Source organism: Balaenoptera physalus (genome assembly GCF_965194825.1).
Source record: "Balaenoptera physalus genome assembly, chromosome: 12".
NCBI lineage: Eukaryota > Metazoa > Chordata > Mammalia > Artiodactyla > Balaenopteridae > Balaenoptera > Balaenoptera physalus.
This window is the reverse complement of record NC_138897.1, coordinates 26,477,582-26,505,140: the sequence shown is the minus strand read 5'-3', so window position 1 is coordinate 26,505,140 and position 27,559 is coordinate 26,477,582. Positions and strand designations below refer to the sequence as shown.

The following is a 27,559-nucleotide window of genomic DNA, read 5'->3' as shown; positions in this document are numbered from 1 at the left end:
GAGCCCACAGATGGTCTCTTTCCTGGTGGAGTGGCTAAGGAGGAATAATCCCACCACAGTGAAGGTAAGGAGAAATCAGCCTAAATTTTAGTACATTTTAACAGTAACGTGTAGGCTGACAAGACATGTTAGAATTCCAAGGATTCCACAGAGCAAGTCTGTACCACTCAACCACTCAATCCCACAGATCTGCACCAAGCTGGCCAAAATATGGCAAAGGTTGGAAGACAGGGCAGGAAAGCTAAGAGATAGCCTAAGAAGCTTAGGGTCTTCCTCAAATGCCCTGAGGAGGTGGTTGGGGGCGCGGTGGGGGGGGGGGGGGTGGTGAGATGTGAGAGAAATCAATCCAAGAGACTCCAGACATTCAGCTGCCAAGGGCGGAGGTGGGACAAGAGAGCTGAGACAGAAACTTCCATGCAGATACTCTGGAAATTGAACTACCAAGGCTGGGGTAGGAAAGGATTGCTGAGAGAAAGCACTGGAAGGTATTACTCATACAGAGAGATCTCACTAGGCACAAAAACCTGGGGTAAGACTAGAGAGCAAAAAGAACTCCAGAATGACCAGGAAACCAGCAGCTAGGCTGTAAAGCAGAGAAATCACCCACGGTTCAGAAAGCTGATGGCTCAGATACAAAGCATAAAGAGATAACTGAAATTACACTAAGACAACAAATACTGCAGAAAGTAAAGTCTTAATCCTACTCTCAAAACACTTGAATTAATCAAAATAAAGTTGCAAATAAGCCCAGAACTAGCTGACTATGCACACATCTTGTTGACTTAGCCCCACAAGAAATGATGGGCCATTTTGGGGAAGTAGATAATATATACTTCAACCTGTACTGATTTTACACAAACATTCAGCATTCAATCAAAAATTACAAGACAGAGAGAGTAGCAAACCAAAGTCAAAAGATGAAAGTACTAATATAATCAGATCAGAGAGGGCCTAGATTTGGGGATTATCAGACATACTTTAAAATAACTATGATGAAAACTGATGCAAAAGAAAGACGACATGAATAATGAAATGGAGAATTTAATCACAGACATTGAAGCTATAAAAAAAAGATCACAGGGAAACATTAAAAATGAAAAATACAATATCAGAAATTAAAGATTTCTTTAGATGGATTTAAAAACAGACAGAAATAAGCTCTGAATGTGAAGACAGGCCAAATTAAAATGTCCAGATTGAAACATGAAGAGAAAAAAAAAGTGTGGAAAAAATCCCAGAACATCCAAGACCAAATGTCAATTGGGGTTTAAGTGGAGTGTAATTGGGGTCCCAGAAGGAGATGAAAGAGAGAATGGGGCAGAAAAAGCTTAAGAAGAGATAATGGCCAAAAACATTTCAAACATGATGGCAGATATCAACCCACAGACGGAAAGGAAACATACAGTAGTCAATCTGCTGAATATTAAAGATAAAAATAAAGATAATGGCTGAGTGTCAGCTAGAATGGCAGTTAAGAATCCCTGGAAAACCCAGACAAAAGGGGAATCTGCACTCATTCACAAGCTCTTTTCAAAGGCTCGCAAATGAGTTCTCTTGAAAAAGAATGGCATGGGGCAAGAGAAGGGAGAGAGCTCCTCCCCTTTAAGTGGCACCTAACATGAAGCAAAAGCCTTCAACCAGGAGAGGAGATGCAGGAAAGCCTCCCACACCCAGGGCCCAAGGAAAGTTTCCCTGCCTGAAAGGGAAGAGTAAAGCAAAAGCTGTGTACTACTTGGGAGGGTGGGGGGAGCAGAACCTATTTGCCCCACTCCCACATACAAACAAGCCTTTCACCATGTAACATAACCACAGTCTACCCTTAGAGGAAGGCAGGAAACACTGCCACCACCAGTGGCAGACAAACATACCCTGATGCTAAGGAATGAATAGAAAGCAAAGCTATCGATATGACAACGGGCCAGGAGCAAGAAACTGTCTTTGGCCCAAGATCCTGCACTAATACAAAGCAAAGGTCTGCTACTACTAGAAGGAAAAATCCTTAACAAAATATTAGCAAATCACACCCAGTAACATATGTAGAAAAAATAATACATCATCACCAAGTGGGGTTTATCCCAAGGAGCAAAACTGGTTTAACAGTTAAAAAAAACAAGCACCTCATTTACAGTATACAGGAGAAAATCCTTATGATTCTCTTAACTGATGCAGGAAAAAAAAAAGCATTTGACAATGTTAATTTAGTATCTATCCATGATTAAAAACTCTCAGAGAACTAGAAATAGAAAAGGGGAAGAAGTTCTTCATTCTGGAAAACGACATCTATGAAAAACCTAAAGCTAGCAACATATCTAATGATGAAACATTAAGTCCCTTTCCCTTACAAGTGAGAATAAGACAAGGATGTCCACTGTCACCATTTCTATTCAATAACACACTGAATGTTCCAGCCAGCACAATAAGGCAAGAAAGAAATAAAAGGCATAAAGATTGGAAAGAAAGAAGTATATTCTCTGGTGATATGACTGTCTCCATTGGAAACTGCACAGAACCTACAAAAACACTAGTAAGATTAGGAAGTGAATTTCACAAGGTTTCATGATAGAAGGTCAACATACAAAATTAAGCGTATCTCTACATACAAGCAAAGAACAAATGGAAAATGAAATTTAAAGAAATACCAGTTAAAACTGCAACAACAACAAAAAAACCTATAGGTCAATCTGAAGAAAGATACTCAAGACCTCTATACTAAGAACTGCAAAATATTGCTAAGGTAAATGAAAGAAGACTGAAATGAAGAGAGACCATGTTCATAGACTAGAAGACTCAATATTATTTAAATGTCCATTCTTCCCAGTTTGATATATAAATGTAATCCCTGCTGAAATTCCAGCAGGATTTTTAAAAAAGAAACTGATATGCTGATGCTAAAATTCCTATGGAAACAAAAGAGATCTAGAATAATAAAACCAATCTTGAAAAAAGAAAAAGGATTTTTGAGGACTTATACCACCTTATTTCAAGACTCAACTGAAAAAACCTTAGTAATCAAGAGTATAGAGTGGGCATGAGAAAAATAAAGATAGTGAAATAGAAGAGTGTCCAGAAATAGACCCATACATATACAGTCAACTCATTTTCTACCAAGGCGCCAAGTCAATCTATTTTCAACATTTTTTCGACAGCTTTTCAAAAATATGGAAAATAGTAAGCCTCAAGCACTATCTTATACCATCCTCAATAGGAAAGCAAAATCTTAACTCTTAGAGGAAAACTCAAAATACTTTTATGTCCTTAAGACATAAAAAGCACTAACCACAAAAGAAATATAAATAACACAAACCTCATCAAAACTTAAATGCCTGCTTACCAAAAGACACCATTAAAGAACGAGTAAGTCACAGACTAGAGAAAAAATATTTGCTATAAATATTTGAGATAAAGGGCTACTATACAGAATACATAAAGAACTGCAAGTCAAAGAAAAAAGTGAACTCCATTTTTTAAAAAATAGGCAAAAGACAAATTACAGATATTGCATGAAAGAGGATACAGGAATGGCCAATAAGCACATTAGGAGGTGTTTAATATCAACAATCTTCAGGAAAATGCAAATTAAAACCACAATGCATTTCACACCATCTAGAATGGTTTAAAAATATTCTGACACTGTCAAATGTTGGTGAAGATGTAGAATATATTAGTTTCCTATTGCTGTTGTAACAAATTATCACAAACTCAGTGCTTTAAACCACCACAGATTTACCAAAATGAGTTTCAATGAATTAAAGAAAGTCAAAGTATACTCAGGACTGTTTCCTTCCAGAGGGTCTGACGGGAGAATTTGCTTCCTTGCCTTTTTCAGCTTTTAGTGGCCTCCCATATTCCTTGGCTTATGCCCCATTCCTCCATCTTCAAAGCACATCACTCCAATCTCTGCTTGCATTGTCATACTGCCTTCTCCATCTCAGGTCAAACCTCCCTCTATCTGCCCTCTTATAAGGACACTTGTGATTACATTTTGGGCTCACCCAGATATTACACAATAATCTCCCCATCTCAAGATCCTTAACCACATCTGGAAAGTCCCTTTTGCCATATAAATAATATTCACTGGTTCTGGGGACTAGGACCTGGATGTCTTTGGGGACCATTATTCAGCCTGACATATGCAGCAACTGGAAATGCTCATACCCTGTTGATGTGAGCGTAAAATGAATGGTACAGTGCCTTTGGAAAACAGGCAAGTTCCTAAAAAGTTAAACATACATCTACCCTATATCACAATTCCACTCCTAGACATATTCAAGAAAAATGAAAACTTAAGTTCACAAAAAAAGACTTATACAAGAATGTTCATAGTAGCCATACTCATAATGGCCCCAAACTGGAAAGAGCCCAAATCTCAGGAAAACTGAAAAAAATAAAACAAACAATTGTGGTATATTCATACAATGGAATACTGCTCAGGAACAAAAATGAGTGAGCTACTTATACACTTCACAACATGGACGAATCTCAAAAGTATCATGCTGGTCGGTGCTTTGTGACCACCTAGAGGGGTGGGATAGGGAGGGTGGGAGGGAGGGAGACGCAAGAGGGAGGGGGTATGGGGATATATGTGTATAGGTATGGCTGATTCACGTTGTTATACAGCAGAAACTAACACACCATTGTAGAGCAATTATACGCCAATAAAGATGTTAAAAAAAAAATCATGCTGGGAAAAAGACACTCAAAATATATACTGATTCCACTTATGACTTGCAACAACTGGGGAAACTAATACAGGGACAGAAGTCAAATGACTGTCTCAGGAAAGGCGAGGGACACACAGAGAAATGCCTGGTCCGAGGCACAAATACCTTTCTGGGGTGATACGACTGTTTTCTATCTTATTTTGAGAAGTAATTACATGTGAGTACACAATTATCAAAACTCACAGAACTGAAAATTTAAAGTTTGGGCATTTACCAATGTAAATTACAATTCAAAAAAATTAAAAAGGATCTAAACAAATACACTAAGAAGTTTCAAACAAGCAAAGTTAAATGGACTTCTTTATTTAAGAACGTATCAGACCTTCAATATGCCAACGCATACTGTAAGTTTCAGAAGGGAGGAGGTGGCAATTGACCAAAGATGTTAAGTAAGCCAACAAGTGTCTGCCCACAGCTTGGAGGTGAGCCTCTGCAAGCACATCTAGGTATATGTTGGGGAACAGGGCTGGGGATGTGGGAGGGATTTTTTTTATTATTTGAGAACAAACAGTGAGAGCCCAAATGACATCCAATCACAAACTTATCTGGGGCAACCGTGGCAAGGTTGCTGCAATAGAGGTATACATTTACGTAAAAAAAAAAAAAAAAAAGTTCGTGTAATTCTCAAAAAAGGACTTTGAATTCTCAAAAGACCATTCTCAAAAATAGTCTTCCAAACTGAAGATACTTAGGCCTTGGTACAGTTTGCTAGAAAATAATGGTCACAACCTAATTAATAATCATATTCATTCCCCTCAAAAGGGAAAAACAATTAACAGGTCCCAACCGCAATTCAGGAGACTGTCCCAAGGGTCTCCCACAAGGTAATATAGCATGCCAAATTTCACAAATTTATTTGGCCATGGTAACCCTTTTATAGGGACATCTCTGGAATTCCACATAACAATGCTGCCCTGGCACCCCTGATAGCCCAACTGTGGTTTAGATGCTAAAAATCTGAAAGGAGCCAAAAAGCAGGATTATGTGACTTTCTTTAGCAATACAGCGGAAATGGTGGGAAAGTGAGGTTTGCCCAGTTAGGAACTGTAAGGTAAGTAAAGAACAGCAACGAGAACTTGACAGTAGGTAGCACCATTAAGCTGTCTAGAGTGGGAGATGCTATAATAACACACATAAATAAGTATATATAAAAATGCCATATATTATAGTACACTATAGTGAATACTATAATTTAAAAATACTATAGTATATGAAACTACAACTTGACAAAATAAAGCAAACACACAAAACTACATCAAACACATGTAATAATCCACCAAAGTAGACATTTGCAACTACCAGGCAGCAAAAGCTGTATTTGGCTACCTTTGACCTCTGCTGAATTCCTACTCTTGTGTCACAAAGCACGCTCTAGTGGAGCCAGCTATATAAACCTCAATACCATGTGACAGTCTTATCCAAGCACAGAGAACATGCTTATTAATTCAACCTTTGGAAGGGAGAGGTATCACAAAAGCAACACACAGCAGAAGTGCGAATAAAGAGAAAGAGAAAGAGAGAGAGAATACCAGGCAGAAAGTTCAGCAGGTTTTCAAGAGACAGGAAACGTTTTAGGAGTTATCAAAAAAAATGTAGGTACTACAAGAACTCAGAGTACAAGGAAGCAACGTGGTAGGAGAGAGGGGAGAGTGAGGCAGCCCAGTTTAAAAAAATGAAGACAAGTTAGTGCTAATGTTAGTATTACTTCAGTGATTTCAGAAACAATTCACATATGTTATTGGCCAAGTGGATGTGGACAGTTTAGGGAAAAGGAGGATTCGAGGATAACAGCCACTAACCAATGTAACTGAGCAGTGTGGAATGATGCACTAATCCCTATTCAGAACACAGAAACAGAAGCAAATCGGAAGGCTAAGGTTACAAGGTCAGTATTAATACATGGCTTTACGTAAGTAACTGTGTTCATCACATAACCAGGGAGCAGCAGAAAATACAGCAGAGGCTCAGGAGAGAGGGTAGTCAGGGCAAGAGAGCACGCCCAAGCAAGGCAGAGCTAGTCCTGTGGAGAAGGCTTGGATTCTGAGGGCTCCGCCGGGCGCTGTTTCAGCCCCACACCGATTTTATCCTTAAAACAAAACTCTTCCTGCATTACACGAGGGATCCCTGTTCCTTGCGAAAAACTGACAGAACAAGCAAATATAACAAGACTCTATCTAAAAGTGCCTATAACTTTAGTTTAATTAATCCACCCATGAGAAGTCAGCCTAGGAAAATGAATAAAAATTAAACTTTTATATATGCAGCAAAAATGAAAGGGATTCCCAGTGTTAGGAAGAATCTGAGTAAACAGGTTCTCTGTTAGACTTCTATTAGGAGAAATGTTTCTTGTGAGTTAAGATGTATTCTTGGGGATCTGAAAACTTTCTATAAAATCTTAAAAATTTTTTTCTTCATGGAAATGAAAACATGAAAAGTTTACGCCTATTCTGGGTCATCTGAATAACCTCATGACCTAGTATTGCCACATGATTTCAATGTCCCATGTCTTAGAAGAGCAGTTATGACCACTTTGGAACTATGTGTTCATTTAAAGTTACCAGCCTTAACGTGTCATGTTTTAGTAATCATGGCTGGCTGACTCCTGGCTAATTATCCCTGGAGAATTTTTCAATTATGCAATAAAATACTTTTCAGTAATGCTGATAATACACTTTAATTAGTTGAGCATTTTAAATAGCTAAGGTATCATATTTAGCCAATAGTTTTGAAATGTAAACAGACTGAGTTTAGGTTTTTTACAAGGTATCGATTTCTCCATGTTCCAAGTTGAAGACAAAATGGAGTAAGAAAATAAGAAAATTAGATTTATGATCAAGTTATCAAGATGTGAGTCATTTACATAATATACAGATTTCCTTCAATAGTGTGGCAGCAAGCTCTCTACTAAAGTTAGAAATGTTTTCCCAACATCTGCAAGAATTGAAAAATAAGTTCAGATACTAACTCTGTTTGTAATTCCAGCTATAACTGATACTTACACAATACAAGTTTCAACAGAATAGGAAGACCATCTTTACAGCTAGGTAAGAAAGCTTATCAAGTGATACCTTAGTAAAATTGGGATTCCAAGATTACTCACCGGAAAGTTTCAGTTAAGTAAGAGGTCTGATTATCCTGAACTAGCAAATAAAACCTTCAAGTTATTAATAATTGTAAAATAGTTTTGCAAATAGCATTCTCTACATGTCTTATTAAACTATGGTTCATTTTCTTTGCAGAGTCTTCAACTTGCTGTTCTTTGCGTACTGTTTTTATTCTGATATAAACCCTATCACTGAATATGTATTACAAAAAAAATCTCCAAATCCTTAGAATGTTTTCATTTTCTTACATTGTCTTTTAGTATATACAAATTTATATTTTAATCTAAAATCTTTTATGACACAACTTTGCTTCTTTTTAAAACAATCCCTTTCTGCACCCAAATACAGTAGGAAATATTTATTGAGTGCTTACTCAATGACATGTTAGTGTAATAGTCTGGTAAGCATTAACTCATTAAATTCTCATAAGAATCCAGTGGAGTGGGTACTATTATTTACCAGTGAGGAATCTGAGACACAAAGAAATACCCTGACTTTATAAAGATATTGCCCCCTCTAGATATTCTTGTAGATATTTTAGATTTGCCTTTCACATTTAGGTGTCTAACTTATCAGGAATTTCTTTTTAAGGGTTGAGATGGCAATCTAAATATCTCCTGTAAGGACAGCCTATTTTATCAGCACCATTTATTAAACAGCTTATCTTTTCTTTACTAATTCAAAATGCCACTCCTGTCACATACCAAATCCCTATAAATAAATGTCTGATTGTGGACTTTATATTCTGGTTCATTGGTATGCTTGTTCATATCTACACTATTACTACTACTACTGCTTTCAAGCAAGTTTTGATACCTACAAGGTGAGCCCTCCCTCATTTTTCAAATTTATGTTAGTTATTTTAATTTGAGCTTGTCAAATTCCACCAAAACCTTATAGCACTTTGGAAGTCCGATGAATTTATATTAATTTATGATATTGAGTATTCCTGTGTATGAAAATGAGATATTTGCATTTACTTTGGACTTAATACCCATCAATAAGTTGTCTAATTTTCTGCACATCTCATTAAATTTGCTTATTCCTCCATCTTGGGTTTTACTGTGGCTGGAACGTTTATTTAAAAAAATAAATATTTCAGTCATACAAAAAAATCAATATATTGAAACACCCTTGGCTCTCCCATCCAGCTCTGTCAACTCTCAGCATTTTGCAGTATTTGATCAGATATAAGAAATAAGACATGATAGATGGATATAGCTGAAGTCTCCTATGAACACATTTATGATCCCACTCTCCTCCCTCTTGTTTCTCAGAGAGTCACTATCTTGACTTTCCCCCATGGTCATTAAAGGGTTTTGATACATATGGTATCCATACAATAAAGTTTTGCACATTTTATAAATGTGTGTCAAACTTTTAAACACTGCTCATGTAACTTTGCTTTTTTCACTCAGTATTATAACTATCCATGCTGACAGTTATAATACAGCATATATTATAAATATATAATCCTCAACTCTAATGCATTCATTTAGCTGTCATATACCACTCCATTACATGACTCTATCACAGTTCACTGTCTAGTCTCCTTTTAGTTTCCAATTTTCCACTCTCACAAGCTGCCATGAGTAGTCTGGCATATATCTTCTCATTCGTATATGAGAGCTCTTTAAGGACAGAAACTTTTGAACTTCTTGATCAAAAATGAAGCCCCACAGCGAGAAATACAATTTTACACTGCAACCTCACACTCACACACACACACATACATTCTTAAAAGAGACATTTTACCATATGTTATCCTCTGCCATTTCTCTAAATTGAGGGTTGTGAACCATTAATGAATATGAATCAACTTAGTTGATCCTGAGAAGTATCTTTTTTAGAAGAACAGAAAAGAAAAAAAATAGAAAACAGAATACAGTAGAAAACAGAGCATATTCAATTATTTCAAAAATTTTAATTCAGTCTGTGTCTCATGTAAAACATATTTCCCACCATAGGTTTGTAAAAAAACATATGAAAACCACTGCCTTAGGATACCAAGGAGTTGAAATGCTGCATAGTAGGACATGCACGTATACAACTTTACCAAATACTATCAACATGGTTATACTAATTGTCATTCCCACCAGGGAAATATGAGTTCCTATTTTACCCAGTATCACTAACACATTATTTGGTCTCTCAAACTTTTGTCAAAAGGATGGGGTGCAACACAGAGGGCTGTCGATGTTTAGCACTTCCCCAACTACTAAGAAGTTTGAGAATATTTTCATATTTACTGACTTTTCAGGATCCTATTCCTTTGAATCATTTGTTCACATTCACCATCTTTTTCTTAATTCACAGGAATTATTTATATATTCTGGATAATAATCTTTTGTTAATTACACATATCACATGTATCTTCACCTAGCAAGTGACTTTTGATGGCCTTTTTTATACTTAAGTAGTTTACTTTAATGTGCTCAAATTTATCAGTATTTTAAATCATATGTATATATTTGTACCTTCTTAAAGATCCTTCCATATGCTGTCACCTTTTAAAAGTCAAAGTGTAAAGTTTTGCTTTTCACACTTGTAATTTTTTTGTGTGTATGGTGTGAGGTAGGCATCTTCCCCTTCTCAACAGAAATAATCAAGTACACCAGCACCATATACTGAATCTTTTCCCTAGTGATTACAAATCCTATTTGTGTTTCTAGGCTTTTTTTCTTTCCTTCCATTAGTCTATATCTGAGACAAATACCATCATGTCTTAACCATTAAAGCTATACAATATGTCTTGAAATCTGATAAAGTGAATTCTCTTTCACCTGTGATTTTAACTGGAATGACACAATTTATAAATAAGTGAAGGAAAACTGACACGATACTGTCTTCTATTCATAAACACAAGTATATCTTCTTCTAATTGAATATTATATGGGTCTTATAATCTTTTCCATTAAGGTCCCACGTGTTTTTATTTTTTCCTAGGTATTCTGTAGTTTGTGTTGCCATTTTAAAGGGTGGCTTTTTAAAATTTAGATTTTGTTTCTTGCTGGCATATAGTAATGCACTGGTTTTTATATACAGTTGACCTTTGAACAATGAGGAGGTTAGAGGTGCTGACCCCCCATGCAGTCAAAAATTCGCACATAACTTTACAGTTAGCCCTCTGTATCAGTTCTGCATGTGAAGATTCAACCAACCATGAATAGTGTAGTACACAGTTATTGAAAAAAAAAAATCCACATAGAAGTGGACTGGCACAGACAGTTCAAACCCATGCAGTTCAAGAGTCAACTGTATTCTTTTTAAAGTCAACTTTATTGAGGCACAGCTTACATACAATAAAATGCACAGATGTTAAACATATAATTCAGTGAGTCCTGGTAAATATATACGTCCATATAACCACCATCCCAGTCAAGATACAGAATATTTTCATCATCTCAAAAAGATTCCTTGGATCCCTTTTGAGTCAATCTACCCTTCACGCCCATGATTTCTATCAAAGTAATTTTACCTGTTCTGGAAATTCATATAGTTGGAATCATGCCATAGGTACACTTCTATTTTTTTAAACCAACACCATTTACTCAAATTAGGCAAGTTCCCTGATTCCTAGTTTTCTAAGAATTTTTGTCAAGAATAAGTACTGAATTTTATCATACGCTTTCCTTCACCCACTGAGATTATCATACGGCTTTTCTCTTTTGATGTGTTAATGTGATGAATTTCATTTACAGGTTTTCTAATGTTTAATCATTTTTACATTCCTGAGACAAACCCTAAATAGTCACAGCGTTTTTTTTGTTTTGAGCAAATACTAACATTTTTACCTAAAATTTTATTGCCATGTTCATTAGTGAGATGTAGCCTACATGTTTCCCTTCTGGTACTACACTTGTCTCGATGGCTGGGAGGGTATCAAGATTACAGTTGCCTAGCAAAATGATTTTTTCTATGACATTTTGTATAACACTGGAATTACTGGTTCTTCATAAGTTTTATAGAACTTGCCCATCTGGAATTTTCACTTGGGGTTTGGGTTGCTTGGGGATTTTTATTTAATTTCATTTTGGTGTAATATCTAACTATGAATTTAAATTTTAACATTATAATCTAATCAAGTTTAATCAAGTTTCTTATTCTTAAGCCAATTTTGGTAATTTATTTTGCTAGAAATTTCCATTCTACCTGTTTTCCAATCTGAAAGCAAAAAGCTGCTCAGTGTTCTTAGTTTTGAAATCTCAATTTGGCCGCAGTCCTATCCCTTTTTCATTTCTAACACATTTGTGCCTTCTTTTCCTCCTCTATCAAACTTAGTCTTTTCAACTTAGCACCTTAGGTTTAGTTGTTCCAGTTATATCTATTTTTCCCCTATTAATATTTCTCAACTTTATTTCCTTCCTTTTTCTAACTCATTACATTGTATATAGTTAACTTATTTTTCTTTACTAAGTAAACATTCTTACTTCTTTAATACACATTCAAGGTTGTAAGTTTCCCAGATAGACAAATGAACTTTTGCTGTTTTGTTTTGTTTTGACAGTATTTTCATCATCCTAAACATTTTCTAATTTTTATGAGTTGCTCTTAAATTTAGAAGTATGTTTTTTCAGCATCCAACTATGGATTTGGGAGCTGTTGTTGCTATCCTCCTGTTATGTTTCTAACTTAACTGCACTAGGGTCCAAGGACATGATTTTTAAGGTACAAATTCTTAGGAATTTGTCAACATTTGCTCTGAGGTCTAGTACATAACCAAGTTTTGTATAATTCCATATGTACCGGAAAAGAATATAATTGTAATTGCTGCATGCTTGCTAACTGCACATTTCCAGCGCTGTATAACCTTATTTTTTACCTATCTTTTCTTATATTACTGTGAGGTATGTTAAAATCTCCTACAATGATTATTACACATTTGTTGACTTATCCTTGTAATTCTGCTAATGTTACCGTATAGACTGCTATAGACTGTCCCTACCACACCTGCCCTGCCCTGCACCCAAATTCACATGTTGAAACCTAATTCCCACTGTGATCATATCTGGGGGTGGGGCCTTTGGGAAGTGATTAGGTCATGAGAGTGGAGCCCTCATGAATGGGATTAATGCCCTTATAAAAGAGACCCCAGGGAATTCCCTTGCCCCCTTCTGCCATATGAGGTTACAGCAAAGACAGCTGTCTATGAAGTAGGAAGTGAGCCCTCACCTGACACCAAATCTGCTGGCACCCTGAACTTGGAATTCCCAACCTCCAGAATTGTGAGAAATAGATTTCTATTGTTTATAAGGCACCCGGTCTACGGAATTCTGTTACAGCAGCCCAAATGGAGTTTATGCCTAGTACATCTTTTTGCATCTTTTTCCTTTACTTTAAAACTGTGTCATCATAGTTTCAAGTGTATCTACTAATAAAAAGCATTTAGTTAATTTTTAATTTTTCATTCTCCATTAACCAGCAAGCTTAATCTGAAATTATGCATTGGTTTATGGAGACATTTAAGCTTATTTTCTATCATCTTATTTTGTTTTCTAATTCCTAAGCAATTTCTTTGCTTCTTTTTTCTCCTTTCCTGCCTTCTAGTTGAATGATCACATAGTCTTTATTTCCACCACCTCATCCCCACTGATCTGGAGTTACACATTCTATTCCAATTCTTGCAGAGGGTTATCCTTAAAAATTTTTAATGGAAAACTTTAACCAGTGGGTTGCAGGTGAAGACAGCAAACAAAAACAAACTCAACACACAATAAAGGAATTTAAAAATAAAAAAGAAAAGACAATTTCATGAAGATAGGGAGAAGAGTAAGACAAAAACAAGCAAAATTTTGATAACTGGAAAATGGATGGATGAGTAATAACTGTGAACAGATCAGAGACTACTTACTAACTCTAGGCTACCTGTGGAGAAACATCCTGATCTACACAGCAGAATTCTCAAAAGGCTAAGTAGCAGACACCACCAGTCATAGCAGGAACTGAGGGCCAGAAGGAGGAAGGAGATAAAATAGGCAGGATTGGGTGAGGGATATTTGAGAAGCAATCAGATACTTAGCTCCACTTCCCCACTCTATGCCACTGGGTAACTGCTCCTCTCCCTCTCCAGAAGACTAAATGTTTATTCTTGGCAGAGAGTAAAACAGTCTACCTGTGCTAGGAGATGGCCTGGGTCCCATTAGGAGAAGAGAGGGGGTAAATGAACATAAGCATGCCAAAAGCAGACACTCCCCAACCCCTTCCTCCACTGAGTTCTGGCTCCCAAGATACTAACAGCCAGACCTTTACCCATTTAGTCAGATCAAGACTCCTCTCCAGGTTACCTGACCAACCCAGGAGGAAAAACATACAGATACTAATATTGAGAGTTTACCAACAAACGGTCCACTCAGATCACTCTACAGTGAAACTGAAAGAAGACCCACATGCTTAGTTTCCAATCGGCTTTTTAGACCCCACCTTCTTAATCAACGATTACTTGGTTTATGTGAGGAAAAATGCAAGCAAAAACAGAAAAATGCAACTTTCAATAAGTTTGAGACTATACAGAGAAAGAAAACATCCTCAAAATCATCATTATACCCAGAGAAACAAGAGAGGATATAGCAACCCTGAAGCAAGAGCAGCATGTTTTACAAAGGAAACATACTTTACAAAGGGAACATTCAAAGTGTAAAAGAAGAGCTCTTGGATGACTTGATAGCAGAAACGGAGGGGGGGGGGGGTGGTGGCGGGGGGACAACAGAAGTGTGGGAAGATACAGTATAGGAAATCTCCCAGAAAGCAGAACAAGAAGAAAGATGAAAAATAGTGGAGAAAAATGAAGAAAATTAGAAGGCCAGTTCAGGAGGTCCAATGTCCAAACAGAACTTCCAGAAAGACATCAGAGATGATTGGGGGGGGGGGGGGGGATTATCAGTCAAAGAAATCAAGAAATATATCAAATAAATCAAGAAAATCTTTTGATGGGAGTTTCCAGATTGAAAAGGCCCATCAAGACCCCAGAACAATGGATGAAACACATCCACATCAAGGTTGGTGGCTATGAAACTTCTGAATGCTAAGAAGAGCCAAAAGTCTCCAAGGATAAATTTTTTGAAAGGTCATACAGAAAAGAATCAGAATGGATTTGATTTTCGCAACAGTAACACTAAGTGAAGTCAACAGAGCAATGCCCTCATGATTCTAAAAAACAATTATTTTTAACCTAGAATTCTATTACCCACCCAGGATCGAATAAAGGTATTTTCAGACATGTAACATCTCCAAATATTTTCCACACACACTCTCTCTCAAAGGAAGTCCTGAAGGATATGTTTCATCAAAAGAAAGGAGAGCAAAAGAATAGGAGATCTAACAAAGGAGAAAGGCTAAGGAACCCCATAAAATGACAGTGAACCCCATGACAGGAACCCCATAAAATGACAGTGAAGGGGGATCCGAGGACAACTGCTGTGTACTAGGTGTAGGCAACCAGTGCAGACTGGAGCAGGTTCAAAAACATGTAGCAAAAGTAATATCAGAGGACTTCCCTGGGGCACAGTGGTTAAGAATCTGCCTGCCAATGCAGGGGACACGGGTTCAATCCCTGGTCCAGGAAGATTCCACATGCCGCGGAGCAACTAAGCCCGTGCTCCACAACTACTGAGCCTGCACTCTAGAGCCCGCGAGCCACAACTAATGAGCCCACACGCTGCAACTACTGAAGCCCGCGCACCTAGAGCCCGTGTTCCGTAACACGAGAAGTCCGCGCACCGCAACAAAGAGTAGTCCCCACTCGCCGCAACTAGAGAAAGCCCACGCACAGCAACGAAGACCCAACGCAGCCAAAGATAAATAAGCTAATTAATTTAAAAAAAAAAAAGTAATATCAGCCTTCTCTCTAAAGTAGACAAACATCGTAAAAGTCAATGGAAGCATGGCTTTCACTGATGAGACCCACTATGATCATGGTAAATGTTGAGAGTAAATGTGACAGGAAAGAACCGCCTGGTATGTTTTAACCAACGTCGAGATTTCTGATGCTACAGATTATAATGCAAAGGAAAAAAAACCCGGCCTGATAAGAGGAATTCTCATGCATTCAGACTTGTTTATATATATATGGAATTTCTTTAAGCCAGAGCCATTCAACGGAAATAGAATGCAAACCACACATATAATTGTAAATTTTCTATTAGCTACATTAAAAAAGTAAAAATAGTTAAAAGTAATCATTTTAATAATTTAATAATTTTATTAATATACCCTACTATATCTCTAAAATATTATTTCAATGTGTAATCAGTATTAAAAATGGAGATATTTTACACTCTATTTTTTAACTAAGTATTAAAAATCTAGTATGTATTTTACAAATGCAGCCCATCTCAATTTGGACTAGCTACAGCTCAACTGTTCAAGAGCCACATGTGGCTAGTGGCTATCTATTGAACAGAGCAGCTCTAGAAGGACATGGAACTGGGTAGCAGGAGTTAAGAGATCTGAGGGAGAGTTACTTTCATTATTTACTATTTTGTCCCTTTAGAATCTTGCACCATGTGCTCTTACTACCTATTCAAAAAATGAATAAAGTACATTCCCTAAAATAAATAATACAAATGTAGATATCCTCTGACCTACTTCTAGAAATCTATCCTATGTATGTGTATAATGATGTATCAACAAAGTCATTTATTACAGCACTATTTTTAATACCACAAGACTGGAAATAAATGTCCATCAACAAGAGGACTGATGAAATATAGACACCCATACAGAAGAATACTGTGCAACCAAAAGAAAAAGTTAAAAAGTATTCATTATGTACTGACACGGAATAATCTACAAGATGCATTATTAAGCAAAATACAGGACCAGTTTTTGTACTAAAAGGTAATATATGCACAAAGTTGCTCACATATGCATAAAATCTCTGGAGCAATACAAGAAAACCTAGTAATGCTACTTGCCTTTGGAAAGGCAACTGGGTGGCAGGGACAGGCTGGCAAAGAGACTTTTCACTGTATATCCTTTTGTATCTTTTGAATTTTGAATTTTGAATTTGAATACAATAATGTATCACCTATTTAAAAAATCCACTATTCTACATCTAGCTAGTGTCTGCTTTTTATTTACCCTGCTTGGCCTTCATGTGCTATTTAAGTCCCTCTACAAAAACACTACAAACTAGTGTTTTTCTAGTTTTTCCATAGAGAAGCTTGAGGCTTGTTTTTCTCAGAGGCCACAGAAGTTTCAATGATATCGGAACAGAGATATAGATATATATATTTTAGTATACAGTTCCCAGAATTTTATCTCCTTTCCCCAAATGGCATTACAACCCCAGCCCCAGCTACTGAATTATCTAATAAATTCCCCAAGGCCAGCTTTTCCTTGACACTAACTGACTTTCTAAGTTTCTGGTACCTGGGGACTTTTCTCTCCCTCCCACCCCTCCCTCTCTAGATCAGCTATATATGACCAAAAATGTTTTACATTTTATCCAACATTTGTAGCAGGAGGAATGGGCCTAATCTATGTCTCTTTGTGTGATTTTTTAGAAATCTAGATAAAGAGAGTATAGTCAATGATGCAAACACTGAAGAAAGCAGTATGATAATGGAGAAAAGACTGCTAAACTTGGCAGTTCAGAATTCAGTGATGACTTCTAAAAGGGCAGCAGGAAGGCGGATATGAAAAAGAGTGGCAAAAAACACTTCACAAGGTTCAAGTTCAGAACAAAGGAAGTCATTAAGTATAGAAAGTAAATGTAAATTTCAAATATCTTCAAATTGCAAATACAAAATATTCTCCAAATACCTATATAAATATTTATTTCAAAAGAAAATCAAGTTAGATATTTCAACATAAAATACTTGAAATGTGATGGTGCTGCCTCATAAAGAACACCTAAGTTCCTGCTGAAATAGTATAAAATCACTATTAGATTTTTGGCAATCCACATTCAAACATGTATCACACGTTTACTAATGACCTGGATTTTTACAATTGTTTTAGTCAAAGAAACCCCAACAATAGAAAGCATTAAAAAAAAAAAAAAAAAAAAGTAAAAACTAGTTTTAGGAACAACAACCAAAAAAAACCCAGATTTCTCAATTCTCACTGTAACTATGCTTTTTTTCCAAAGTTGTACGCTAGTAAGGAAAGACTGCCAATTGGAAACCTAAGTTGGCCCCATGGAGAGCGATGGGTAATGTGCCTTTTAAAAGCAAAGAGAAAACATTCATGTGTTCAGTTTTATGGACTGTTAAAACGTAATGTTAGAGCTTGAATTTAACCCTAAAAGCAGGTCATTACTTCAGTGAAAGTCCCCATTATATGGGGACTGCTGTATAAAGAGAGTCTATCTGTTCTTTACTTGAGTTACATTCCTTTCACCTTTAATGAGTTGTGTGGAATCCATAGGTCTATATTCAGCTTGTAAACATAAAATTACACACTAGTTTATCATCCCTGGACTGTGAAAAAGGATCCAACTATTAAGAGACTACACAAGCCCAGACTCAAATCAGCACAAATATTCAGTACTCCAATTTCTCTTAAAACTCCCAGAGTCTGTATTGACCTTCTGCTAAAGCAACAACTTACACCATCAATTGGGTACAAGTCCTCAGTGTGTAAAAGTGCAATTAAAGCAAAGGCTAGAGTAGCACTGCCCAACACAACTTTCTATTAAATTAAAATTAATTAAAATTAAATTCAACATTCACTTCCTCAGTCACAGAAGCCATATTTCAAGTGCTAAATAGCCACATGTGGCTGGTGTCTACTATATTGAATGGTGTGGGTCTACAGAAAGTTTCTTCTCTACGATCTATTACTCCTCTAGAGCTTCAAAGGCTTCCTGGGGGCCAAAGAATGAGAGGAAAACTGAGCAGGCAGGGCTTCAGCAACTGTCGCTTTCCTTACATTTTGAGATTCTGCATAATGCTGTTGCTGTTGCTGTTGCTGGTAGGAGCCTTCTCTCTGGCTGCTGCTGTGTGCATACAGGTATGTTGTGTGCATTAGGTTTGAAAACGGGTTTAGAGCAAAAATGGCCAATGCACAAACCTCAGGCCAAAGCGGAATCCTCCTGATACTTAAAACATTTTATAAAGAAAAGTTTAATTGGCCGGCTTACATGAACTACAGCCTAAACCACCTGTCTACAAAGTAAAAGGTTGGTCTAAACATGAAAAATTTGCATTCACTGCCATAGATAGAGCGCCTCTAGTCAACAAAAAAGTTTCCATAGTTCATTCAAATCAAGGAAGAAAGCCCATGGGCCCAGCTTCCGTTGCACCATTTATCAGGAGTTTATTCTGTGAACTTTGAAAACCAGATTCACCGCCCCACGTTTTATAATGAAAGATGATTAAGACGGAGCATTACCTTAATATTTACAAGTCCATAACCATTATCTCTTTATAGAATTTTTGGAAAAGCTGAAGCAGCATATGCAAATGTACTTTATCTTCAACGGGCAAACTACAAGATCACAGATTCACTATGCTACTTCCTCAGATCGAGTTTTTGAACTGAAAGACTCAAGGTAATAAATCTGATGAACTTCCAGTGGCTCCTCCCAGTTATTCTTCCTCACAAGCTGAATACATTAAACCTGAAGCTATGCCCTCCCGCCAAAAGAGAAGGGAGGTCACAGTAGGGCACTACAGGTTTTCAGATGCAAACTGGACATGTGTACTGAACAGATCAAAACTCAAGTCTGCACTCACTTTCCACTGTTCTAGTCTTGAGGCCAAAGTAATTCTGAGATTTTGAAAATTACAGAACTATCTGGAAGAATTCGTGACAAGTTGACAGTAAACTCACAAATTTTAATGAGAATGAATCACTTCAGGATTTCTGTTTTCTTAAAAGCACAAACTTAAAGATCTAAATTACCAGGCATCTGTCCTGTCAGTGTGGCTCACATATCTAAGAGGAACGCGTACACACTCTAGAATGTAAGGCACATATGTGAGCCACAATTACCTTAACTACCTTAATATTTCAGGCTAACTAGCCAAACCAGAGGCAGGGCCTAAATCCATCTGGCTTGGCAAAATTACATTCTCCCTACATGAAATTACTGAAATTGAAGCTCAGAGCTATCCTTGAGATGTTTACCTATAATCAGCATTGAAATATGTCCTAATTGAACACATCACAATTATATCAACCTGGAGTAATGATCAAAATTGATCAGAGAGGGCTTCCCTGGTGGGGCAATGGTTAAGAATCCACCTGCCAATGCAGGGAACACAGTGAAGTTCAAGCCCTGGTCTGGGAAGTTCCCACATGCCGCGGAGCAACTAAACCCATGAGAAAGCCCGTGCGCAGCAAAGAAGACCTAACACAGCCAAAAATAAATAAAATGAAATAAATAAATTTTAAAAATTGATCAGAGATAAGCAATAAGCCTCAAACTGTGCATTTTTAAACAAAAAAGGATGGATAACTTTTGCACTACTGGTTTAAAAAAAAAAGTCCATTTTTTTTTTCCAAATAGCTAAGGCTATAAATTACAAGGTGACCAATTAATATTTGATGGAGTAGATGGTTTAGAAAGTAACCCTGAGATAGAAAAGAGGAGGATCCAAAAAAATTACCAAGGCTAATATTGGAGAGAAGTCACATATAAGAAGCACGAAGCCCTCAACAGACAGACTAAGCCAACTGTCCACACTTGTTCAGTCCTAGAAATCTCTAGCATACTTTATCCTAAAACCTGAGTGAAAAGTTGTACACGACACCCCTGCAGATTGACAAAAAACTGACTTATTCCAAAGAAAAGGTGTGGCCAGGGGTGCGACACCCTTTAGATCACCTTTCTTTACTACTGGCCTAGCATGAAAGATTTTTCAGTCTGGAATCACGGCACTCCGAATGGCAAAACAAATGAAAAGCACCTTGGTCAGAGCAGGTACTTTGGATCTGTCATAAAGAAAGTCATTAGAACCATGCTCTACCCCTTTAAGAACATTTGTTAATCATCCTGAATGACAATCTAAAGTATATTATGGAGATTACCGCTCTCTTTAAATAGATTTTCCCAAATATGATTTAATCTAATTGATGAACTTTCATTACTATGTTTTCAGGTCTGGTCCTGCACTGAATGGTTCCAGACATGCTAGCTAGGCTCTGAGTATTCGTTTTTGCGTCTTTTAGATTATCTCCATTATCCTCACCAGACTGTTATCTGTGTTTCCTTAAAATAGACAGTAGGCTAACAGTTCCCCATCCTCCTACCCCACCCCCCACTAGACTCCCCTCAACCTCCCACATGACCCACAATCTACTTGTCTCTAATCTACTGTGGGTTTAGAAGCAAGATAACTTTGCTTGTTAGAAACATTTGAAATAAATGCCAACAGGTTCTAATTAAGGGTCACAATGGCTCTCCTATGACTAGAACTGAAAGGTATGGACTTGGACAATTTGCCTACCTTAGGCCTTTTCGCTAAGTGTCTGTTTCTCAAATGTATTTTATAATAGGTCAAGGAGAAGAGTGTAGGAAAATCATCTGAATTAGAAAACAAGTGAAAGCTACAACCAGAAGAGAACAAAGATCTTCTGAGAAGACCCTTAGTCTGAGGCACTGTTCTTAGGTACCTTCATCACAAGCATTTACTCTTTGTATGTAATAACCTTAAGAGGTAGGTGTTATTACCTCCATTTTCAATCAGAAAACCAAGGCTCAGGAGTTAAGTAATTTGCCCAATACAGTGACTGAGAAACTGACTGTACGCCTAGGTCTCTCTGACGCCAAAACCCAGGGCCTTTCCACTACACAAGATTGCAGCCCAATCCTTTTTCTTGGTTTAGCTCATTGCTTTTATACTTTCTCATACTCTCAGCAGAACCTGACCGATTCAGGTTTGCTTTCTTTCCCTGACCAGTTTCTATAAAAGGCAATGGATAATCAAACTAAGGCCAAATTAGGCTTAGCTCTACAAGTGTTCACCTGCTCAGCAACAAATATATTTCTGAAAGACTAGTCATATCTTCAATTTGTAGAGATTGTGCAAAAATGGTGACAAGTTCCCCCACCCCCCAAAAATACCCTACCTGTTCCCGGTGACGATATCAGTTAACACGTGACACCTTCCCTAGTGCTGTCCTCTACACTCAAAAGAAAGCCGTGCAAGCATACTTTAGGAATTGGCTCAGTCCTGAATTTGTACATTAACATGATTTTCCTACTCTAAACACTGGAGGACAGGACAAGGAGATATGAAGATTTTCCACTTTTCTAATCCCATTAAGGAACAGGGATACACTTGTTCCCTGTTACTTCACTGCCTAGTTCAGGGCCTGACACACAGCAAAAGGCTGTTTTACTGTTTAATAAATGAATAAATGTTACCTGTTCAATAAATACAAGTTAGTTGTTGAATAAATGCATAACCTCTCCTGAACTGGTTTTGAAATCTTTTTATTTCACATTTTCTGACATACCTTTACAACACTTAGTGGAAAACATCTTTCCTCTTACAGATAAAAATGGCTCCTCTACTCCCATCAAAAGACATGCCCCTCACCATCATCTAAAAATGACTCTTGTCCCAAGAATAAGAATGAGACTCCATCTGCCAGACTGCACTAAATATGACTTTTATATGCATTACAAAAACACCTGTATAAAAAAGCTGCTACAAAACGAGGCCTTAGAAGTCCTAAAGTACAAAACCAACAAAATCAAAACCAAACAAGAATAAGGAGTGCTTTCACACCTTTAGAAAAGCCAAAGCTGAAAATATTTGCAAAATGTAAAAATTCAATAGGTCTTTGATCAGCAGGTTACGTAACTAAACTATTTTTCACTCACGGATTTTCCCCCAATATGAGGTAACAAAATTTTAACAACATGTTTGTAATATCTACAATATGAAAATGAAAAGGGGACCTTTTGCCATCTTGAAGTAGAAACCACCTTTGTTCTTACTAAAGAGAATTTCTGCTGAAATATACAAAACTATCCCCAAATTCCTACTTGAGAGTTAAAGCACACACCAAGCCTGACAAGCCACAAACAACAGGAAATTACTCTGCACAGTTTCTTACAAGATTCTTATTTCATGAACCTTACAGATTGTGTGTGTAGCGATCTGACCATTTATGACTAGGCACAGGTTAACTTACAACCCTGAAAAACCAAACTTTGTTGAACACCTATAATGTGAAATCACTGTACAAAGTATAGCTACAAAGTATAAAAACCAAGTTCTAACAGCAATTTCTTACTAAAACAAGTCCAGAAATGGATGTTACCAATCACATTACATTAATTAAAACAGACCAATGAACTACTTTAAACTCAATTTTAACATTAAGAGTGTAAGTGGGTAATCACCTTAGATATGCCCATAGACTTGAACTATTCTTACTTACTACCACAGCTAATTTTACGGCAAAAAAAAAAAACAACAAAGTAACTTTAAAAATAAAATCAGTGTTACTTCCTGAATTTAATATAAATGTTTTCTAAATGACCTTTTGGTGGAGAAAATTCTATCAATACTCTGTATGGGTTTTTTTAAGGCAAATGAAAAAAAAATCCTCCAACCATGATACATTTATGAAATCCATTTTACATTATTTCTCCCATCTCTGTGTATATTTGCTTATTTATTCACATCAAAACTTCCCAAATTTAATTTAACTATTTACCTGACACATGTATGTGAGGAAAACTTTTTTTTTAAAGGGGATCAAAACTAGAAAAATAGCTAATGTATTTTCAGAATAATAGAAAATGTATTATCTTATTAGTCTCAAGGAAAGCACCCTTACAATCAGTGGTGAAGGTTCAATTCACATGAAATCAGAAGAAAAGGAACTAATCATTCAGAGTTCTGGAAATTAATTCAAATTTCAGGGACCATTTTTGGAAAAATGGAGTTTGCGTGATCACTTATTTATTGACAATTACTTTACCTGCGTCGTTTTAAAAGTTTAAAACACCAAAATTTAGGATACTCCAAACTGTAACAAACATGCCAGGACTTAGATGGAAAATGCTACTTCATTTTCGTTTTACCTGGTAATTTTTTTCTTTTTAAATAAAGGTTTAGTTGACAACAAACCGGTAGCATTTAGCTTTTAAAGGGTCAGGAGGCAGAAATAACAAAACCAACCTAAGTACTGTCTTTCTTTTGTTTAGGATCAAAAAGAAACCATAACCACAAAAGGGTTAAGTAAGTAAAAGACAAAAGTACTCAACCCAAGGGCAGTATCCCCCAGGAGAGAACAAAACAAAGTTGCAGATTTGAAAACCAAGTTTGAAATACGTGAAATCAATCAGCGTGCTTTCTAAAGGCGTGTGATAAAAACAAATAGGCTCCGCTCACAGAGCAACTTTCACAAGCGAGTAGAGAAGGACCTGGACAGAGTATCAGCCGTGTGCGTGTTTGTGTGAGAGCACACTCAAGCGATTCTGAACCCCGAGACCAGAATGGTTAACAAAGGTTACAGCACCAAAAAAAAAAAAAAGTGGAAGCAAAGTATCGCACGCTCCTAACTCGGCTTCTCAACAACTCCCGAAACCAGAGCTCTGTCCCTCCGGGCTTTGCAAATCACAACCACAAACTACCGAGTGTGTTCGCGGCGCAGGGGACGGGCCACGGCCGGCCCCCGCCCCGGGCCGCGGGCGGGCAGCAGCTCCGGGCGCCAACCCCTTCCCTCCGGCTGCCGACCCCTTCCCTCCGGCTGCCGACCCCGTCCCTCCGGCTGCCGACCCCGTCCCTCCGGCTGCCCCGCCCTGGGCTCCCGCACCCCGAGGGCCCGGCGCCCCGCGGCCCCGACCTCGCCACACCCCAGCCCCCGGCCCCCGAGGCCAGGTGACGCGGCGAGCCTCACCGACCCGAGCCCCACATTGACACACCCCAGCCCCGTGGGCCCGCCGGGCGCCGCGGCGTTACCTGGACCGAGGCTCCGGGTCCCGCCCCGTCAGAGCCGGGGGTCCGGGACCTTTTGTTCCTTCCTCTTCCGAATGGGATGAGGGGCTGGGAGGGGAGAGGGGAATGGGCGATTGGAGGCGGAACTGAAAACACTCTCGCGGCCGCCAGGCCACCCGCCCCGCCCCCCAGCCGGAGCCCGGCAGTCGACCCCGGCGCGCGAGGAGGGGGCGCGGGCCCGGCCGCCGCCCGCGGGAAGGAGGGGGTGGGGACGCGCGTCCCGCCACCGCCCCTCCTCCCCTCGGGCGCGCGCCCGCCTCGCCCCCACCCCGGGCGGCCTGGACGGCCGAGCCCTCCCCCGCTGCGCCCGCCGGCCCACCTCCGCTTCCGCCCTGCGCCCTCCGCTGCCGGCCGCAGCGGCGCGGCGCACCCACCTCCGGGCGGCTCGCTCGGCGCTCGCTGGCTGCTGGCTGGGAGCTGCTCCTCCGCCGCCGCGGCCGAGCGGTAGACCCGCCTCCCACCCCGGGCCGCGAGCCCCGCCGATTCGCCGGCGCAGCCCCGGGGCTGGCACCCTGCCGCCCGCTGATTGGCGCCCCCGGCCGCCCGTTAGGGCGCGAGGCACGCCGGCCGAGCGCAGCGCTCGGCGCGTACGGAAGACGAGGAGAACGGAGGAGGGAAAGAAGGAGGCCGAGCGCCCGGGAAAGGCCGGGACACGAGCGGAGCTCAGAGAGTCGCGGGCCACTACCTCCCCACCTCCTTTCCCTTCGGCCGCCCCGCCCTCCCGGCCGGACCGGCGGCGCGTGCAGCCAATCAGCGCACGGGGTGCTCGGGGTGTGAGCCGCGCGTCGGGGGCCTCGAATCGGAAGGGAGACGTCGCTCGCTGATTGGTCCCGCCTCCCCCGTAGAGCGTGAGGCGAGGCGTGGCCGGCGGGCGGCGGGGCGGTGAAGGAGTAGGCAGGGTGTGATGCCCGTGGTTTGGGTTGGCTTCGTCTCCTGCGCGGTCTCTCGAGAGGCTCTGGGAAGGGGAGGGGAAGGCACGTAACCTGCTGCGCTAGCGACCACCCGTCCCTCACTACCTCGGCCCTGATCTCCCTCCCGGTCTCTCGCCAGCGCCACTGGGTGGGGCCTGTCGGGGGCCGCCTGGCCCACCTTCAGTAGTCAAGCCGGGAGTGGATACGTGCTCATTCCCGGGGATGCCCAGAGGACGGGACGAGCCACGGGCAGAAGAGGGTTCTGCAGAAGCTCGGGTACCGGACCCACACTGGGCGCGCCCTTCTGCGAATGAGTGGGCGGGGCCCTCGTGGTGGTAAACGGGGGCGGGGTCCGAGATGTAAATAAGCCCAGGGCTGAGATGTTTTCTGGGATGTAGGGCCAGGGAAAGGGGATGCCAGGTATTTTTCTTTAACCGGAACCGTCATTCTGTCTTCGTTAAAAATGGTGCTAATAATGCATGCTCTGAATGGTCTTGTGAAATCTAGAACATAAGTGCCTGGCACGATGCCCCTCAATTGCTGAGTTATCTTCCCTTCCCCTGCATTTCTGCACTGTTCAGGCGCTGTTCTTAGGCCCCATCCTCGCTCGTCTGCACGACAAGCCGCTAAGCCGGTGGCTTCCCAAAGCTGGTGGAGTCATAACCTCCATCGGGTAACTTTGTCACTTATACCTTACAGACACCCGAGCCTCTGCCGAAATATTGAACCCAACCAATCACATCAAGCATTTATTAAGCACCTACTGTGTTAGGCAGAGAGCACCGTAGAACTGAAGGTGAAAAGAAACTTAGATCTCACTTAGGTAGTTGGTGGCAGAGACAAGACTAGAACACGGTTTTCTTGGTTCCCTGGCTGGCACTCATTCTCATGTACTCCTTGCTTCGTGGATTTAACCTGCGACTCAAGTAAAGCGGCACTAGCAATGCAAATCAGTAAGCAGGAAGTACCAAGTGACCACTTCAAACAGTAAGACTTCTTGAAATATATTCTTTTCCGAAATGAAGGCTTCCCTGAGGAGGGTACCTTCAGTTGAATCTGGAGAGATATTTGGTCATCCTCTGAGTCTTACAGGTTTTCCAAATATCCGTTAAAAATCTCCTGCATTTCCTCCATCTCTCTCCTCAAACATGGAAGTACTTTTCTCATCGAAAGTTTGTGATGAAGAGCATGCTCCAAATATGTGACCTTTGGCAAGTGAAACTCACCTGCAATGATAGCTACTTAAATATAGTTGTGTGATGATTAAATAAAGTAATAATTATGAAAGTGACTAGCACAGAGCTAAGTTAAAAGAAAACCAATAATCGTTATCCTTTCTTCCCTTCTGTGGCCTGCATCACATATGCTAAGATGAACCCATCCAGCAGAAATTCTACCTTCAAAAGTTTACCTCCAGGGTGGTGTCTCCCATTGTCAGTTTAGAGGCAACTCTATTCACCCCTTTTTAAAAACAGCTTGTGAAGGGGATCTAGGAAGCCAATTGGTGGAGCTGTTTCACCTCCTAATACTTCTCTTTCCGCTTCCGAGAGCCACCAGAGAGGATGTTCTAGGGCAAAGGCTATTCGATTTAGAAGTAGGAGGGCTGTTTATGGTTTTTGGTCCTTCTCCCTACTAACACAAGCCAACAGTTTTTATATGAAATGGCCTATAAAAAGCTACCCTGGGTCACACAAGTATTTTCTCCTATGTGACCAGGGTGTGCATTTGGGTGTCTATGTGGGTGAGTAGAAATAGAAACAGAAGCAGATCTGGCTGGAATTCCAGAAGAATCTGCTCCCAGTACAGGAGTTAGGTACTTTGAGGGGCACATTAATTCAATGGATAATATGCTTGAGGTCTAAGACCATCTCTCCAAAGTGTCAGACTTTGGATCCCTAACTCTTTCATTTAGGAAGCCT

At 39.6% G+C, this 27,559-nt stretch overlaps 1 protein-coding gene across 5 annotated transcripts in view; it reads right to left on the bottom strand.

Moving 5' to 3' along the window:
- SMAD2 (SMAD family member 2) overlaps nt 1-25,443 on the bottom strand; it is a 107,457-nt gene extending 82,014 nt beyond the window's left edge. Inside the window, exons 1-2 of one of the 5 annotated variants that reach the window (XM_082416618.1) lie at nt 25,049-25,443; nt 24,694-24,777 (exon numbers count right to left, since the gene is read on the bottom strand). The gene's annotated coding sequence lies outside the window, so the exon portion shown is untranslated. Of the gene's footprint in view, nt 1-24,693; nt 24,991-25,048 lie in introns of those variants that run through there. The other 4 variants (XM_082416617.1, XM_082416620.1, XM_082416619.1 and 1 more) reach the window with 4 other exon arrangements.
- Between the last annotated feature and the right edge of the window lie 2,116 nt (nt 25,444-27,559).